The sequence below is a fragment of the Canis lupus genome, chromosome 7 (assembly GCF_048164855.1).
Source record: "Canis lupus baileyi chromosome 7, mCanLup2.hap1, whole genome shotgun sequence".
In the NCBI taxonomy this organism is placed as follows: domain Eukaryota; kingdom Metazoa; phylum Chordata; class Mammalia; order Carnivora; family Canidae; genus Canis; species Canis lupus.
This window is the reverse complement of record NC_132844.1, coordinates 27,328,058-27,348,085: the sequence shown is the minus strand read 5'-3', so window position 1 is coordinate 27,348,085 and position 20,028 is coordinate 27,328,058. Positions and strand designations below refer to the sequence as shown.

The 20,028-nt window shown below is 38.6% G+C and overlaps 1 long non-coding RNA gene across 1 annotated transcript; it reads left to right on the top strand.

Moving 5' to 3' along the window:
- The first annotated feature begins 2,541 nt into the window (after window positions 1-2,541).
- On the top strand, window positions 2,542-19,681 carry LOC140636262 (uncharacterized). Its single transcript, XR_012033558.1, has 3 exons — window positions 2,542-2,652; window positions 5,233-5,378; window positions 19,571-19,681. It is a non-coding gene; the product is annotated as an uncharacterized lncRNA (long non-coding RNA).
- Window positions 19,682-20,028: the final 347 nt, after the last annotated feature.

The window sequence follows — 20,028 nt, the reverse complement described above, 5'->3', positions numbered from 1 at the left end:
CGAAATTGCTTCTTATTTCCCCACAACCTTCAAATGAATAAGAAAATAGCATTGTCACTGATAGGCAGAGCTGTAGGGCTAGCTCTAAAATGAATGCCAACAAAAAGAAAACATGTCTCACTAGAATATGGAGTTCTCTGTGCAGGTACTTCCTGGTGGCACAACTTGAAGGTCCTGGTAGAAACTGTCAACTGTTTGACAATCTCCAACTTCAACCTTCTCAATCATCTTTGAAGAGCAAACTTGAATGCCACTAAATGGTGCTAAAATGACTTTTTGGTTTTCTAATTTTAACCTAAAGCTTAAAAATGAGCATTAGCACAGATCTCACATAGATTATGATTCTGTATTAGTTCTACGTAAGCCAGAATTACCCCCCAAACAGACTAGAAGTTTGCACAATGCTCTGTGCTGCAAGTTGGCATCACTTGACTAAATGTTCTGAGATTCATATTGCAGAAAAAAATTGTGTTTGTTTGTGGTTAATGTTCTCATTACAGTTTGCCATTGAATCATGGAGAAGGGGCTCAGTAGATCAAAACGCAAAAAAAAAAAATTTTATACCCCCCCCAAAAAAGAAAGCCTATAAAACTACTAAGCTTGCACCTACAAATCAGTAACTCTTAAAATAAACTATGTTGTTGCCAAAAGACGTGTAAAAAGTAAGAAATTATACACGATAGGACATGATTTAAGCCATAAAATTGGAACACCCTGGAACATTTAAAAGGAAAGACTAAGACCAAAGTCCAAGTCTTCTCACAATCCATGTAGAGCCCAGATCACCATAAGCAGTATTACTGACTTTACTTTTTTTTCCCCCTAAGTTTTCAAAATTCTCCCTGAAATAGAAACCCCTACCTTGTGTTTAACTCTGTGATCCATTGAGGGAATGTAGCAGCCCCACACTTTAACATGTGTCTATTTATACGCATTTATCTTCCAGATTCATAGTTGAGATTCAAAGTTCTAGAACCTTCCATGATTCTTAGAATCTATTTGAAGTTGCCCCACATATTCCTGGAAATTGCCTGCCTTTGATGCCTTGAATAGGTAACAGGAGAATACAAAACAGAAGTCTGCCCCCTAAAACACAGGGCTCTGTTAAAGGCACAAATCCACTTAACATTAGAAGTAGGGGGATAAACCATTAATGAGAAGAGTCCAGCCAACATAAAAAAGGAAACAGCCTCATAATAGAGTTAATTTCACATCACATTACATGTGAAATATTATTTTTAAGAAGATATTTTGAAATCAAATGCAAATTCTGAATTCCCTAGGATTCTAGGATTCCAAATAAGAGCTAGGATATCTCCATATAGCTTAACAAAGCTTTCTAAACCTTACAAACAGAAACAAATTCTAAATGCTGACATCAGTAATAAGTAAACTCTTACATTTGCTAAAAGCAAAGAATCAGCTTCTTTTTTTCATTTTTTAAATTTTAGACTAAACTTTTCACCACTGCTTAAGTTGTTCTGACACTATCAATCCCTTTCCAGGCTAGCATTTTCTAAAGTGGACTAAAAAGGAGGGGTGGCTTTTTAATGAAATGCAAGTCTTCATTACTCCTTTGATACCAGATCAAAACCTGATTTTATCTCTGAAATGACACACGTTTTTTTCAGTTCATTTCATTCCTTATAGAAATGTCCATTGAATCTAATGAAAATTAAGAGGGCAGCAGAATTCCAGAATGACTTCAGTAAGGTGGTTTTCTGAACATACACCAATATGATGAATACTGGTACTTTTCCAATACTCCCTTTCTCTGGAAGTCTATTTATTTTCCACTGACTGGAAACCATTCATGAGCATTGCATCTGTGATGTTCTCCTATGCCTTTTCAAAGTAGCAACACATTAACATAAAAGCTGCAAATCCAGCCAGAAAGGAAACTGCCTCCCTGGACCTATGGCTGCTTTTATATTCAAGGACTAATTTCAACTGATCAGGGGTAGCATGTCTATATGAGTAAAATATTTCCAGGACAAAAACCAAACCAAAACAAAATAGAAACCTGCCTCGAGCAGATTTTCTTTTCTGAAAGCATCCTATAAGGTACCAAGAGAATGACTTTAAGAAACGTTTTTGGAAGTTTCTTGACCCCAAAATGTCTTTAAGGTGTTATTTCAGGTTAGTCCCTAGTGGTGGCAATCCATAGGTTAGTCAAATGTCAGGTTTTAAAATGTGTGGCATTTTTAAGAGGATTTGTGTCTTTTCTCTTCCTTCGAACATATGCCAAAAGTAAAAACTACTTCAATCCATCATTATACTTTTCAATTACAGATCTTGCATCTTTGTCCTTCTCCTCTCTCTACCAGCACCTCAAAATGCAATAAACAGAAGGCATGGGTGAGGAGGAACCAAACAGTATTATGAGGTACCACTTAGGGGATAGTTGCCTCAACCTCTCAAATCTTTAGCTCCTCCCAATTGTCCTAAAAATTTGCAATTTGATCTGGCAGGGCTCTTTGGGTAGATGCACTCTTCTAAGACAGTGAAAAATAATCTCTCCAAACATAGGAAAGTTCAAACTTAGAAATCCATAGAAAGTTATATCTTCTCTTGGCCAGATGAAGAGGACCCACTGTTTGGCTGAATGGAAGCAGAATGCAAATAATGAGAATTGGAGTTCTACTCTGTGGGGTGAGTCAGTTCTGACACAACATGAACTTCCTGAGAAAAGACATGTGCAAGTAAACTTTGTTAGAAGTAGTGGTTGGGGGCACTTGGGTGGCTTCCTTGGTCAGGTGTCTGCCTTCAGCTTGGGTCATGATCTCAGGGTCCTGGGATTGAACCCCACATCTGCTCCCTGCTCAGTGGGGAGTCTCCTCCTCCCTCTGCCTCAGCCCCTCCCTCTGCTCATTCTCTCTCATTCTCTCTCTCTCTCTCTCTCTCTCTCCCTCCCTTTCATATAAATAAATAAAATTTTTAAATTTTTAAAAAAGAAAAGAAGTAGTGGTTAGGCTTTACAGAGTAGAAAATAGGCCTAAGTGACAGAAATGCAATGTCCTCATCTGCCTGTGACACTGAGTGCTACGAGTTAATTTTTTCTTATTCCTAAATCAATAAATTCAATCCAAAAAATTCTTGGAAATTTACAATGAGATGAGGAATAAATGATTCCTAAACCTCCATTATCTTATTTTATCTGTTAAGTCAGTGTTACAAAAAAATCCATTATGGGCAGAACATTAAGCTAGGTTTCATGAAGGACACAAAAATATACAAGGCCTAATATATTTTGAACATTGATGGCATGACAAGCACAGCAGCAAACACTTTATAAACATCTCTTTTAATCCTCACAACAACCTGCTGAAATGGCCAACTGTGGTCCCAGATCCAATATGACTTGATTTCAACGCATGAGACTCTGAACCAGGACTGGCCATCAGAACCCTTCCCAAATTCCTGATTTACAGAAACTGTAGAGCTAATGGAGGGCTACTGTTCTTTTTTTTTGGGGGGGGGGGGGGGAATATTGTTCTTTTAAGCCAATAACTTTTGTGGTAATTTATTATTCATAAATATATAAATGAAACAGATATTAGTGTCTGGAATAGGGAGATGCTGTTACAAAAAGCGAGACCATGTGGCATTGGCTATGGATCTGCAAAATGGGTGGAAGAGCCCAAAGGAGGCTGAGTGAAAACCTAAAGGACCCCAAGGAGAGTGTCCGCAGAATCCTAAAGATTCCTGAAGATACTGTCAGTGAGAGCGTAAAGGAAAGTAAGGAAAATGTTATTAGAAGCTGGAGGAAAGGCAAGCCGTATCACATAAAGGTGGAAAGTTTGGTAGCACTGTCACTGGAAAAGTATCTAATGAACCTAACAATCCAGCTAAGTTTTCTTCAAGGCAGAAAAATATCCTTTAAAACCCTCAGAATCTATGTAAGTAGTCTACTGCCCTGATGCCACCACTCAGACAGGAAGCCCAAGCCAGCCTGTGCATAGAGATCATATGAAGAGATGCAAAGATTCCATGAATGGTGTCTCTCCACACAGTCTCTCCTCACAGCTGCTTCAGCATCCTGATGTTAGCCACCATCTGATTGCTACCACATGAAGGATAATCCAGAACCACCCAGCTGAGCCATTCCCAAATTTCTGAATTGTGATAGAATAATAAAATGTTTTTCTTCTTTTAGCCAAATAATGGAAAGAGCCTAGATGTTCACTGGCAGATGAATGGATAAAGAAGATGTGGTATACATATATACAATGGAATACTACTTAACCATCAAAAAAATTGAAATCTTGCCATTTGCAATGACGTGGATGGAACTAGAGGATATTATGCTAAACTGATTAGTCAATCAGAGAAAGACAATTATCATATGATCTCACTCATATGTGGAATTTAGGAAACAACACAGAGGATCATAGGGAAAGAGAGGGGAAAAACACCAAGACAAAATCAGAGAGGGAGACAAACCATAAGACACTCTTAATCATCGGAAACAAACTGAAGGTCGCTGGAGGTGAGGGGATGGGGTAACTAGGTGATAGACATTAAAGAGGGCATGTGATGTAATGATCACTAGGTATTATATAAGACTGATAAATTACTGACTTCTATCTCTGAAACCAATAATACATTATATGTTAATTAACTGAATTTAAATTTTTTAAAATGCTATTTTTCTTTTAAGCCTTTAAGCTTTGGGGTGATCTGTTGCATAGCAGTAGAAAATTAGAATAATGTTAATATAAAACAAAAAATAAAACATTGCCTACACTTTTGCTCCTTAAAGATGAAAAAAATTTCTCCCATTATTCATCAACATTGTCAAATGAAAACAATGCCATTCTCCCCAAATCATTCATGGAGGACCATGTATTAGGAGAAAGGTTGAGCCTGGGTTTGGGGCTTCTGAAAACACAAGGAAATCAGTTCTTTCTGAAAGTCTAGAGAAAGGCTAAATAATGAACAAAATTATAAATTGCATCCTATTCTGAAGGTTCTCATAGCTACTAATATTTTTCTTCACAAATATTTTTTTTCTTTTTTCTTTTGGTGTAGAATAAGTGGAAGAGACTACTTTGATTTATTAAGTCCTGTCTTATTTTCCTCCTGGGCATACGACAAGACTGCATTTCCCAGCCTTCCTCACAGACAGGCAGAGACATGTGACAGGCCAGTGCAGCATGGCCCAGAAATGATACTTGCTACTTCTAAGCCTGACCTATAAAAAACCTCCCATCTTCTCATTTCTTATCACAGACTAGATGCAGAGGATTGAGAAGAGGATTCCAAATGCTTGAGGATGGGGTACTCTAGATCAATGATCCACGGCCTCAATGACCATGTGAAGTAGACCCCACCATACTTTCCCTCCAGCCTATACTGTACCATGACATCAGCAAAAGGTAAATTTTTACTGTGTTAAGCCATTAAGACTTTGGAATTGTTAATTACAACAGTTAGCTTGTCCTGACTAATACCTGATGGTTGGAAAATTACTGAATTATATCTCTTCCTATAATAAAAATCACTAACATGTAATAGGACAGACTGCTTTGACTTCTACAGAGTAACCCTGAGTTCTATGATTTAAAGACTTATATGAACATCAAGTTGTAGGCATTAAAACTGATTTTTTTTTAATTTCATAAAATCCCTTGTTTCGTGGTATCTATCCAGTACCTTTCCTTACCCTTCCAGGAAAATAATCCCTTTCCTTTACAATATTCTGCCCTCAGATTTGTTTCCTTCTGAATTGTAGCTCACTTTTAAGATGATAAATGTCGTAAGATGTCACGTTTTCCCACCATCCCATAAAGCAAACATTGAATCTAATTTGGGTAACTATTAGCCAAATTTCATCAAAATTAATCATCTCTTGAGCAAGTTTATGGTAGGGCAATTAAGAAAAATAGGAAATGCTGACTGTTCTAACTTTTTTTAAAAAGTATCTTGTGCCCTTCAGTCAAGAAAATACAAGCTTCCCCTCTAAAAGAAAAAGCACATGTCCTCCAGTGTATCTCAGCAAGAACATATACACATATATATGAGAAAGAGAATGTAATATATATTTTTATATGTGTAAAATATAATATATAAAATAATATATGCTGCATATAAAGGCTTTATTTGAGAAGGAAGGGTAAGAATTCTTACTATACAATAGAGGCAGCAGAATTGAGTATGGATGCTCTAAAACCCAGATGCTATAGTATCTAATCCACACTGAGCTCTAAGGCACAATGGAGCCAGTATCTTCCAAAACAAGGTAAGGAATAGTTTCCAATATGACATTCCACTGTCATACCACTTCAAAGTGGTAACAAGGATTTGCACTGTACAACTCTTTATTTAGAATATCATTAGGAGAAATAGTCTTAGTCCTTAAACAGTGAATATCAAATTTCCTTTGGAATTTACGTGTATAGTCAGCTTTATCCCTTTAACACTGAGGATTTTTAAAATATAAGATCTAACCAACTTTTAACTGGAGCTCAAGCCAGTCTAACCATAAAAATGCATATTTCCAGAAAAGACTCCAAAAAGTAATTGCTTTACTATAATAAAAAGCAGTAAGGTAGGTTATATATCCTCAGGCATTAATGTAACCTAAAGAAAAATAAGCACTTTTAGGCCCTTACCACAAGTTTGTAGCTAATTGCATTTTATTGATCTATGTACGTAGCCTAAGGTTTTGGGGTGTGAAAGAGCCCTGTTTCCAGCTCTACAAAAGGAGTTCTGGGAGAAAATATTTACAAAATACTGATAAATCTGTTAAAGGACTAGTCTTCAAAATATACAAAGCATTTATGAAACTCAACAATAAAATGACAACCCAATTAACAATGGACAAAAGACCTAGAAACCTCTCAAAGAAGATATACAGATGGTTCACACAAACATATGAAAAGATTTCTAACATCATATGTCATCAAGGAACTGGAAATTAAAGTAACAATGGGATACCATTACATACCTATTAGAGAGGCTAAAATCCAAAAATCTGGCAATATCAAATACTGATGAGGATGCAGAGCAACAGGAATTCCCATTCACTGCTGATGGGAATGCAAAATGGTAAAGCCACTTTGGATGGTTTTTACAAACCTAGGCATTGTCTTATCATAACATACAGTAGTCATGGTCCTACATATTAACCCAATTGAGCTGAAAACTTATAGCCACACAAAAACCTTCACATCAATGTTTATAGCAGCTTTATTCATAATTGCATAAGCTCAGAAATGACCAAGATGTCCTTCAGTAGCTAAATAAATAAATAAACAAACAAACAAAAACAAACTCTGGTACATTCAAGATGGCTTTACAGCTGAGTTCTACCAAATATTTAAAGAAGAGGTAATACCTATTCTTCTCAAACTATTAAAAAAAATAGAATAGGAAGTAAATTCATTCTATGAGGTCAGCATTATCCTATTACAAAATCAGATAAAGACACTCCAAAAAAAAATAAAAAGAAAACTACAGGCCATTATCTCTGATGAACATAGATAAAAATATCCTCAACAAAATCCTATGATACATTACAATCCTCCCCATCCTACAATATGTTTTTAAAAATCTTTTATCACAATATACTGAGATTTATTCCAGAGATGCAAGGATAGTTCAGTATTTGCAAATTAATCAATGTGATATATCACATTAACAAGACGAAAGACAAAAATCATATGATCATTTCAATAGATGTAAAAAAGGCACTTGACAAAGTACATCTATTCACGATAAAAACCCTCAACAAAGTAGTTTCAGAGGTAACATACCTCAACATAATAAAGGTCATTTATGAAACCCACAGCTAATATCATACTCAATGGTGAATAATGAAAAGCTTTTCCTCTAAGATCAGGAACAAGACATCATCTCTTGGGGAATGCTCAATAATCAATGTAATGATAAATCTCACCCTATTTTGAAGGATCTCATAGCTACAAATATTTTTCTTCGCAAAGTCTTTTTTAATGTAGTCATAAGTGACAGAGACTACTTTGACTTATTAAATCATGCTTTATTTTCCCTCTGGGTGCAGGAAAACAATAGTCCTTCTTTTGGAAAGCTTGCTTCCCCTACAATCTAGATTCCTCAAGAAGGCTCCAATAATTTAAATTCAATGAAAATCTTAAAGTTTGGATTATCTGTTAGTCCAGAAATGTGTGTGTTCCAATGAAGCATGGTAATGTGTATAAAAATTGATTTGTCTTTACAATAAAAGCAAATTCAAAGAGGAACAATAAAAAAAAGTTTATCTGTTCCAGCTAAAAACAAAGGGAGAAATTCTTGTTTTCAAATTAGTAACTATTAAAAAAAAAGGAGAAGTTTTAATGAACTTTTCTAGGAGACACTGTAGCTAATTTTATTGATATATACAATTTCTTTCCATATTTATTTTTATTTCTGGACCAATTACATCTTTTTGTTTTGGTTGACATGTGCTCTAAAATAGAGCCCGTTTAGAGAAGATATTTGCAAATGACATATCTGATAAAGGATTAGTATCGAAAATCTATAAAGAACTTACCAAACTCAACACCCAAAAATACCCCCCAAATAATCCAATTAAGAAATGGGCAGAAGACATGAATAGACACTTTTCCAAAGAAGAACTCCAGATGGCTAACAGCACATAAAAACATGCTCAACATCACTCCTCATCAGGGAAATATAAAACAAAACTATGGTGAGATACCACCTCACACCTGTCAGAATGGCTAGATTAACAACAGAAGAAACAACAGGTGTTGGTGAGGATGCAGAGAAAGAGGAATGCACTCTTGGTGGGAATGCAGACTGGTGCAGCCACTTTGGAAAATAGTTTGGAGGTTCCTCAAAAGTTAAAAATAGAACTACCCTATGATCCAGTAATTGCACTACGAGGTATTAACCCAAAGGATACAGAAGTACAGATTTGAAGGGGTTCATGTACCCTGAAGTTTATAGCAGCATTATCAACAACAGCCAAACTATGGAGAGAGCCCAAATGTCCACTGACAGATGAATGGAAAAGATGTGGTATATATACAATAGAATATTATTCAGCCAGGAAAAAGAATAAAATCTTTCCATTTACAATGCTGTGGATGGAGCTAGGGTGTATTTTACTGTGCTGAGTGAAATAAGTCAGTCAGAGAAAGACAAATACGATATGAACTCACTCAAATGTGGAATTTAAAGAAGAAAACAGATGAACATATGGAAAGGGGTAAAAGAAAAGAAGGAGAGAGGGAAATAAGTCATAAGTGACTCTTAAACAGGGTTGATGGAGGGAGGTGGGTGGAGGATGGGCTAGATGAGTATGAGTATTAAAAGGGGCACTTGTGATGAGCACCGGGTGTTGTATGTAAGTGATGAATCACTAAATTCTACTTCAGGAACTGATATTGCACTGTATGTTAACTAACAAGGTTTAAACTTAAAATATATATATATATATATATATATATATATATATATAGCCCATTTATTATTTTTTTTAGTCATAAATGTCTTCTTTTAAAGACTTTAAATTTTAAAATTAAAGAGACAACTGTATCAGTTTTGTTGATAGCTATATCAGGAAAGTCCACAAAAGTATAGTTAATAGATTTCCTTCCACATCACTGTCCCCCAACTCCCCTCTGCTGCAGGATTCCAGAGGCTAGAAAGCAATTCTGTAACTTAGAACCCCTTTCTATAGCACATAAAACATACCTATTTCTCCTTAAATGGAAGAAATTCCATGAAAAGAGAATAACAGACTTAAAATAAGAGATGCTGAAGATACACATCCAAACAAATCTTGCAGGGAAAAAGCTTCCAACAAACTACTGCATAACTGGTTATTTTTAAAGTAAATTACTTACTAGCTTGTTTCATTATTCATTGGCTGTCAAACTGCTCGTCACTCAAAAGCATTTGAATGTGTAAACACATCATGACTTGAGAAAGCAAAAGGCTCTGATGCCCTTCACAGTACGATTAGGCATTAAAAGGTAGCAGAATCCACTTGGAGGACCCATGCAATTGCTCTGCCTGGCTGAGGTAGGTACCATCCCCACCCACACCATCACCTCTCCCTTAAAAAGCCTGCATCCTCAAGACAGGAGAGATGAATGGAAGAACAAACAGCTGGATAAAATGTTTGGTGAGGGAAAGGACACAAATTATGTCTGAGCATGTGGTCCTGTTTCTAATAATCATGTTTAAATGATTTGTTTTTGAATTCCTGCCCTGTCCGCCTCTCCCTGGTTATATTTCTGGTTACAATACAGAGATCACCCACTACATGCATTATCTTAGTATAGAGTGGTGAATACGCAAGTCTGTCGTGTTATTTCATGCCCATGGCTCTCCTGTGAAGCATTACCAAGGATACCTGGAGTTGGCCATGCCATCATGGATGCCTCCCAAAGGGACTGTAAATTAGGTGCCCTTCCTTGGGACGATGCTTAGAGGACTCGGTCCTGATATCCGAATCCTACAATTGTGTGGCCAAGGAAAACTAGAAGGGTTTTATTTTTTTCAATTAGCTTATTGTTACCAAGACCAAAAAACATGTGACTCCTACAATATGTGATGACAAATCTCTTCTTCCAAGCAGACTCTTAAGGACAGCCTTCTCAGATACCCAAGGCATTCATCCACTTTAGGCAAATTTCACCTGCCTGGAATATAGGGAAGGAGGAGAGTGCTCCATGATTTGTTCTGAGATCCACACCTCTACGGAACAACCCTGAAAATACGGCTGTATTTACAGAGGAGTCAGGCTAGGAGCCATTTAGTGACTTTAACTGCATTCTTTCCAACTATCGCTTGATTAGAAAAGGAGAAACTCCACTTATCTGATCTATTTCTTAATGCTTTGTAAAAAGACTGCTTATATTCATTGCTTAGCAAGTCTCCCACTTTAAAATGAGACAATTCCCAGATTAACAGCTTGTCAATGTCAAGTCAAAGCTAGGAACAGAAACCTGAAAACATTTTGCCCTGTTTGCTAGTGTGTTCTTCTGGGAACTCAAAGAATTTAGTCCATTATAGCTTCTGAGACTCAAGTCAAGAAAGAATCCTCATTAGCATACAGTTGCAATAGACTTTTCTCAGTCTATTTAGGGACTTAAAAACTGAAAATTTTCTTCTGGATAAATACAATATCAAAATTGTTGGTGAGTATAAACGTCCATGTCTATTTTGTTAATCCAGCTGACTCTGACTTTATTCGAAACACAGAACCAACACATCCCAAGAGGCAGCACTAAGATCTACCAGCATTTTCTCCAGGTGGAGAGATACTATTTCAAATGACAATGGAAACTTAATAGTTGAAGGCACAGGTGAAAATGTATGATACACAGAGTCCCTTATCATATTAAGCTAACATGTAGTATATTAATTAAAGTAATGCCTCATTTAAAATGCCACATAAGGGATGCCTGGGTGGCTCAGCGGTTGCGCATCTGCCTTTGGCTCAGGGGGTGATCCCACAGTGCTGGCATCGAGTCCCACATCGGGCTCCCTGCATGGAGCCTGCTTCTCCCTCTGCCTGTGTCTCTGCCTCTCTCTGTGTGTCTTTCATGAATAAATAAATAAAATCTTAAAAAAAAATAAAATGCCACTTAAGTACAAGTAAAAATCTAAATTTAGCATTTCATAAGTGCAGTTACATGTGACATCAATACACATTCTGCTGTCTGTGAAACCATTCTGTGATTTTTCTCAAAATGTTATTCATTCCAAATAAGCTCAACATAATAATCTTAAAAGGAAAAATCCTTCATGCTTAAAAATGTTTGCTGCTTTTCAACAATGGCTAACTGAATGCAGAGGGACTCTACTTAAGTTATAAAACCCTGAAAACAACCTATATTGTTGTTGGAGGTCTCCAGTGCACACTCTCAGAGGAGCCCAGAGATTCATTTTGATTCAATCTTGCTGTGTGATTTCACCCCTGGTTTACAGCTTTCATGACACAGACCTCAGCCTTGAGTCTTTCCAGGCCAATCATGCTCACTGGGGGTGATTTTAAATAGACCGCGAGCCCAGATAGCATGATCCACCATCCTTCTGTTTCTTCCTAAGCCAACCTTGTTTCTGGGGAAGCTTTTCAGGCCTGAGTTAGGGACCTCAGGACCTCTCCCTCCTTCTACCATCCCTGAAGCCCCAGCTGGGCTGTCCAGGTGGAGCTTGCAGACAGCTCTCTCCTGCTGAGCACAACTGCCACGAAGCAGGCACTGCCGTCTCCCCTTACATGTGATGACTGTCAAAACCCATTCTGTTCTCTTGCTTTGCACAACAGACAGATTGTGCAAGAAGAATAACATATCAATGGAGCACTTCCCACATGCTTCAATCCTCTAAACTAGATTAACATTTTTAATCAATATAAAACACTATGAAGTCGATTCTAATATTATCTCATGTCACTGATGAGGAGATTGCAGCACACAGAAGTAGAACTGTGATTCCCGCTCTCTAAGGGTAAGCAGAAAACAAAAGGGAGTAAAGTGAGTCAGGTTCCCAAGGCAATGGGGAATGGAGGTAGTTGACTGGAGAGGGTTGGATTAAAAAGACAGATATTATTTGGCCTCATCGTGGTCTTCTGTCACATAAGAAACTTTACAATATAGTGTAATGTGAATGGCCGGTCATGGAATGCCAGGCATAAGCTAAAGAAAACATTCCTGAGAGCTGGCTGCAAGAAAAACCCAAGAATTTAAAGCCAAAAACCAAGCGATTTTACGTAAAGACAATGTCTCAACCTGTTTCCCTGAATCCTTATCCCCGTGAGATTTGCTGCTATAAAATATGTTTTTACTGGATATTTGATCAAGTTATTCATAGACCTTCTTTATCCAACTGCTGCTAAGAAGAATTAAAGTCTTCTCTGCTGGAGGTGAACTTTTTGGTCTGCCTGTTTGTAAATCTTCCAGACTTTGTATCGAGTAATAGAATGACGTTGGAGGGTCTTTCTCAGGAGCAGTTAAGCACTCAGTGTGGAAACCCTGCATACACCGCCCCTGAACTGCTTGCTCGTCAGAAATATAGCCCAAAAGTGGATGTCTGGTCCATGGAAGTAAATCACCAAACTCCCGTGTCAGGTTAGGAACCCTGACTAATAATCCCTGCAGATTTAGAGCTATTGGAAACCTGGCCAGTTAGGAGGACAGCATGTCAGAAAAGGCATTTGTTCCCACCCTAAGTTTAAAAAATCACACACATGCATCACCTACCTCTTCGCAAAGCTTCTGCACAGTTTTATAATCTTGCAGTGTAGGCAATATGGGAAGATGTGATCTCTGATGTCTCGTGGTCAACTTTTTATCTCACCCTCAAACCCAAAGTTGCACAAGCATTTCAAAGGAGCACACTGCAGCAGAGCCTGGGTGGCTCAGTCAGCTAAGCTTCTGTCTCTTGATTTCAGCTCAGGTCATGATCTTAGGGTCATGAACTCCAGCCCTGTGCTCAGCATGGAACCTGCTTGAGATTCTCTCTCCCTCTCCCTGCCCCCCTCCTCCCCACTCACATGCATGCTCTCACTCTCTCTCTCAAAAAAGAAAAAAAAAAAAAAGAAACACAATGCAGTCCCCCTAAACAATTCTTTTAAGACCCAGTCCAATGTCCCTTCCTCCATGAAGCCATCCCAGACACTCCTGACCCTCACAGCAGGATGGTTGGGTGCCCTACACATTTTGTTTTCTGCTTGGCTGGAGTGCTTACCACCTTGCAGAGTCACTTTCCTTTGGCTATGAGATATCACTGCAGAGCCAGCACCTACACACTGTGGGGAGCCTACCAGGGATTTCAAAAAAATTTTTTTTTTGGATGGACTTTTGAATTATCCAGGCTTGTTAATGAGCCATCCATCCCCCGTTAGTCATCCACAGTTTAAGCAAAACATTCTAATAACAGAGCTCAAGTTTAAAAGTGTGTGCAACTTGTACTTACATATATACTGGTGTTAACAAATGGTGGTAAAGAAGGCAAATGTGGTTGCTTTAAGGAAGAAAAGCATGTGCTTAATTAATATCCCAAAGTTCTACAAGCATTTCATCATACTATTGCTCAGTACAACCTAAGATTCAATTGTCCATAGTAGCATACAGTTCATGTAGAGAGTCTGCAAAGGATTTGATCTTAATTAATTTTAAAACTCCCCTTGGAAATCATGTTTGCACTCTATTCTTTTAACAAGTCCCTTTCTTCATGAATATCACAAAGAAGGTGTCAGAACCATTGTGTCCAAAATGCCACAATTTCTAATCTAGAAAAGTCTAAATTATAAACACTTTATTACACGAAAAAAGACAGTGGACTGAATATTGTTGTAATGGTTTAAAAATAAGTAAGGAAAGAAAAGAAAAAATAAAAAGATAAAAGATGTGGCCCAGACTTTTCCTCCCATATCTTCTCCAGCTACTTTTGGATCTGGCTAAATTTCATCCTAGACTTGGAGAGTTTGTTAAAGGATACATTTTTACTTTTAAATTCACACATTAAAAAGAAACGCTCTAAGTTAACAGGACTCCTTAGTTGGTTGGTCTTTGATTAAGCACTTCTCATGTCTAACTTCTGGGAATAAACTATATAGTGAGGTTTGGGGGTTTTTTTGTTTGTTTGTTTGTTTCTTTGCTTTATTTTTTGGAAACAAAAGTACACATTAACTCTGACTTCCATTCAACCCAAGAACTCCACTAAGGAAACACCAACAGTGACTGTGATTGTTCATTATTTTTCGTGCATCTAGTTTTAAGATCCTTTGGAGGGCTGAGGCATGATTAAACTTCACATAAGTTGACTAAATTAATAAACCAGCTGTTGTCTTTAAAGCATGTCAGAGATTTCAGTGGACTGGAAGAGTTGCTTTCTGCTACAGCTAATAAATTTTCAAGTTAGCGTATCATCGAGTTTCAGTTAAAATTAAATCTCAAATTCACAATTGTTAGACTAAACACACTGTGTGTATCACCTTTTGAACTACTGCCTGTATAAGTCTAACCCAGCTGCTCCTTTATCTCTAGCTCTTCTTTGCAGCATTAATATTTCGGCAGGTGTTTTGGAAGCACAAGACACCTGTGCTCCACTCACCTCAACCAGATTTGTGCATTCAGCAGATAATTCTGATGGCCGAGGCAGTGCCTCCACCATTGAGACAAGCACTTTGTTTTGAAAGCAAGATTTCCCAGGCATCCCACAGCGTGCAACTCTCCCTGCCTGATTGCTTATATCTAAATCCCAAACTAAAAACACCCTCAGGTTTATGCAGGCAACCTGCTCAGAAGTGCTGCTTCACTGGAATATTAACACCCACTACCTCCACCTCGAAAGAGCTTTTTGGCACAACCTGTCTGGAAAACAGCTGAAAAATATTTAAGTCCAGTGCTTAAATGGCTTAGAGGATTATTAGTGGGATAAAGAGTTTTGGGGCTGTAGGTGGCTGATTCAGTGACAAACGTGGTTGATAGTGAGTTGGAAATCCTGGTTGATGTTGAGCATGAAAGTCATTATTACTGCCTCACAGGTCTTCTCTGGCCTGATATTCCCTGTGGTTTCTGGTTCCTTCCCTAGGTCCCTTTACAAGAAGTCTCACAAATTTGAGATGATAAAAATGTCTCTGAGGAACATTTGAATGTTGGTCACAAATTCCAAATGGATTTTGTTCCGCTTTCTTGTAAGTCTCCATAGTTTTCATATGTTTCTAAACTCTCTGGCCCCGCCAGGCTGAAATGCTTGAAATCCCAAGATTCCTACCTAAGGAATGATTTCTTCATTTATTCTGTGGCCTGGACACATAAAGGCCACTAAGAATCACGCACAGTTAAAGACATCATTTAGTGGTTAAAAGCCTGGACTGTGAAGTCAGACTCTTTGGGCTGAAACCCTGACTCCTAATTCCTAACTGTGTGTGCTTGAACAAGCTGCTTAATCTGCTTGCTGAAGGGGCATGGCACACACATACACTGTGACAGGGTGGGCCTAGGGGGACAGCAGCATTTAGTGAGCAAAGCTTTTAGGTATAGAAACAATGGGCACTCTCCATTTGCCCTCACCATGCCATAGGCAGGTGTAACACGTTGTGAGCCCACCTTTGGCTTTTATCCTTTCCCACCTCTCCTATCTCAACTATGCTTCAAAAATTCCTCCCTTCCTTTCTCTCCTTTCAAACCTCCAAGTTAAAAATCCCAGATTCCTAAAACCTGATTTATCCTTCATACTGTAGTACAAATACCGATTAAATCTTACCAGGATGAATTTGCTTTGTAAGTGAAGAGGTTATTAGCCAAATAAGTCATTTAACTGCTAAGTTCAAAGAGGGTTCTATTAGCCAGAGTCCTAACAGATCAGATATATATTCAAATTAAGATAAGAAAAGGGGCACCTGGGTGGTTCAGTCGGTTAAGCGTCCAACTCTTGGTTTCGGCTCAGGTCATGATCTCATGCATTCTGGGATAGAGGCCCATGTCAGGCTCAGTGCTTAGTGCTTAGTGCAAAGTCTGCTTGGGATTCCCCCTCTCCTCTCCCTCTATTCCTTACCCTTCTCGAGCTTTCTCTCTCTCTCTCTCTCTCTTTCAAATAAATACATCTTTTAAAAAAAGATAATTCAAAGAGAGATCATTTCCAAAAGGGATCACACAGTCATAAGTGGGTGAACAGGAAGAGTGCAGGGAGAGTGCAGGAATCTAGGGCTAACAGTAGCAGAGCTGCCAACACCCCCAAGATCCAAAGGGTCAAAGGAAGGAAGAGGGTACCAGAACTAGAAATAGAATCACAGAACATTGGCTTTCTAGACAGATCAAAGTACCTAATATCAAGGACAATGTCCAGTTTAAGACAGACTAAATGAGACAGGGCCAGGAAATCAAAACCTTGGCCTCATTCTCTTCCTTCCCTCTAATCTACATTGGCTGAGCGCAGAGACAGACAGAAGTTTCTAGAGTCCATCAGTGCAGTCCATGCAGGTGGGCCTTGCGGCAGATAGCAGGCTGGAGAGGGGTGGGGAAGAGAAGCAGAAGAGCAAAGGAATGTATCTAGCAGAGAGGCTATGAGGCATTTGGGACAAGACCGTTGCCCTCATCCCCTCCTCTTCTTCTAATCTCTGTTCTCATCTCCTCTGATAGGTTTAGAGCTCAGCAGCTTGGCACAGAGCTTCTAATGTTTTGTGTTCGCAAAAGAATAAAACTTTACATATCCTCTTCCCACCACCATAAACCTTCTTCAAAGTTTCAAAAAGAATCAGGTTTTGGCCATCAAGCAGGAAAAGTAACTGGGAAAAACAATACTCTTTGGCACGCACATAGCTTAAAGTCGGCATCTCTCCTGGAAAGGCATTTCTTGAGCAGCCATATATCTCCAGACTTTGGGTAGAAGCAAGGCAACAAGCAGAACATAAATTTAACAAAGAAAATGAACCCAAGAGTCCGGTTCAAATCTCAGGAAAAGGGTGCTTTGTATGGAATTGGAGATCATGACTCACACTTAAGGCAGGATATGGCAGCGAAGAAAGAGACCCAACCTGAACACACACACCATGTAAATCCTCTTTTACTGTCAGCTCACATCTGAAGGTCAATTCTAAATGCATTTTGCAAACAGCATCAGGCAAAGGAACTGTGATGCACTGAAAGCAAAAAAGAGTTGGCAGCATACTTCTGGCAAGGTCAACGTTATCTGCGTAGAGATGGATCAGCAGTGTCCGATAACCACAATTCCACTAAGGCAGATGGAAACACCCTACCCTTGCACTGGGTGAAGGTAATCTTCTGAGATGTAGTTAATACACATGGCCCTTAGCTGAATATACAGAAAGGTGAGGCTGGGACCTGGAAAAACATACTGAATGTGTTCCTCTACAGCTTGAAGACTGGCTGTCTATAAGACACAATGAAAACTCATTTGCAACCCTGGAGAACTATTCCTCTAGGATGTATTTTTGGACTTCAACTTGTCTAGCTCTGGGTGGAAAATACAAAATTACATTAATATAACATAAATTTACAAGAAATAGAACCAGACCCCATTAAGAATTGTGACCTACATTCAGATTCTCCTCTGAGACATTTTCAACATATTTCTGTTGCAAGACAGTGCTACAAAGGGACATACATAACGAGCTAGAGATACAAGCCCCAGCGAGTCTTTCACTGACATGGGGTGACTCAAACTCCATAGCTCTTTTTAAGAAATAAGATGGTGGTTTAATTATTCTTTTCACTATGAGATGGAGTGGTATGCGAACTAGGCAAGAATTACGCATCTTATGATGTTGCTGAGAGATTGTAGCATCCTCCTACTTCTAAACCAAGGTTTCTTTTCAGTTGGTTCCTCTCCTCTCCAATGACAAGGGATGAGCATGTTTGCAATATCAAGTAGCACCTTGCAATTCATGGTGGGGCCCTTTATACCGAGCAACTCCATCAGGAGATGGTGAATGGTGACATCACCAGTGTCCCACTTGCAATCTCTTCTGATAATTTGTTGTAGTCTTGGTAGCAAACCCCAGGAAAGAAAAATGGCCAGATTCCAAGGACATAGAGAAACTTGGCTTACTTTAGGGAATTCCTCACTTCATCTTTTTTTTGTCAGTGTTCAATATGAATCCTCCTAGGAACGTCTGTATGATATAACAATAGCAGCCCAGCATATTCATTTGAGATCTTTTGAGATGATAGTACCAAGGGTTTTACAACCATACCACTGCTTTTGAGTTAGGTAGTGGTTTCTACTATCAGTCTCATTGGTATGCAAGCTAAAGGTGATTGAGTATAGCTAGGAAACATTGCTGATGTTGTCTGTTAGGACTTAAAAGAGTGTGCAAGCTGAGAATGAACCAATTGTGATTACCATCCACATGGTCTCTAAAAGGTGGCCATCCCTATTTAAAGGCTTGAATGTGCAATTTTCTGACCACACAAGAATGTACAAAGCAAGATGGCAAAAACACTTTTTTTTTTAGATTTTATATATTTATTCATGAGAGACACAGAGAGAGAGGCAGAAACATAGGGAAGGGAGAAGCAGGCTCTCTGCAGGGAGCCCGATGCAGGACTATCCCCGGATCCTGGGATCATGGCCCTGAGCAGAAAGCAGATGCTCAACCACTGAGCCACTCAGGTATCCCAGATGGCAAAAATTGCCTGGAGAATTCACTAGCCCAAGTTCCCTCTCAAAGAATATAATGAGAAATTGGGGAAATTGAGAGTCATGTTCACAGTGTAATAAATAATCTTTTGGGCTCTTTCTGACTGCTCTTGTGCAAGTGCTTCATAAATACATCAGCCAAAACTATTCTTTTCTTTCCCCCTCTCTCTTTCCTTTCCTGTCTCCCCCATCATTCATATATTATCTTTCCAGAATAGAGAAGACCTTCACAATTTAACTATCTAAAATAGGCAATCAAATCTTCACAAGACATGCCTAAATTTTAGTTTGGGCCTAAGCAGTTAACTAAGTGCTACAGTTAGAAATTGAATAACAGGCAAAGTTTTGTTTCAACAACAACAACAACAAAAAAAAAAAATCTGCCCTCAGGGGACTCTAAGATCAGTGGTTGAATGCATAAAACCTCAGGGTTTTCCCCTCAATTTTTAAAATCTGGATTTCCCTGTAGGAGCTGTGAATTTCACACATTCCTTACTTGGTCCTGACCCCGCCAAACCTCCTGATACAGAAAAAAGCAATGAGAGACAAATGGCTGAATGAAGGAAGTAACAGAAACGACAGTGTTCTTTAATACACAAAAGCAGGTAATTAATTCTCCCCCTTTCCTATCCCTTATTAACTGTGACCTGTGCACGCACTGCTTTGAGTTTCTCAGTACCACAGGGTAGGCTTTAGCCAAACTGGAAATATCCACCCTAATAAAGGTCCACTCTAGGCTTATTGAGAGCAGGTCTGTTTTTAATACTGAAAATAGAGGACCCATAGAGACATCCACATGGGCGAATTTCCTGTTCTTGATTACGCCGTGTGTTTTGGGTTCTACACTAAGCCTAGATTAAGAGATTTAATCCTTTTTGTTTTTAGAAGAAAGGAAGAAAAGAACCAAATCCCACTTCTCTTCCTACC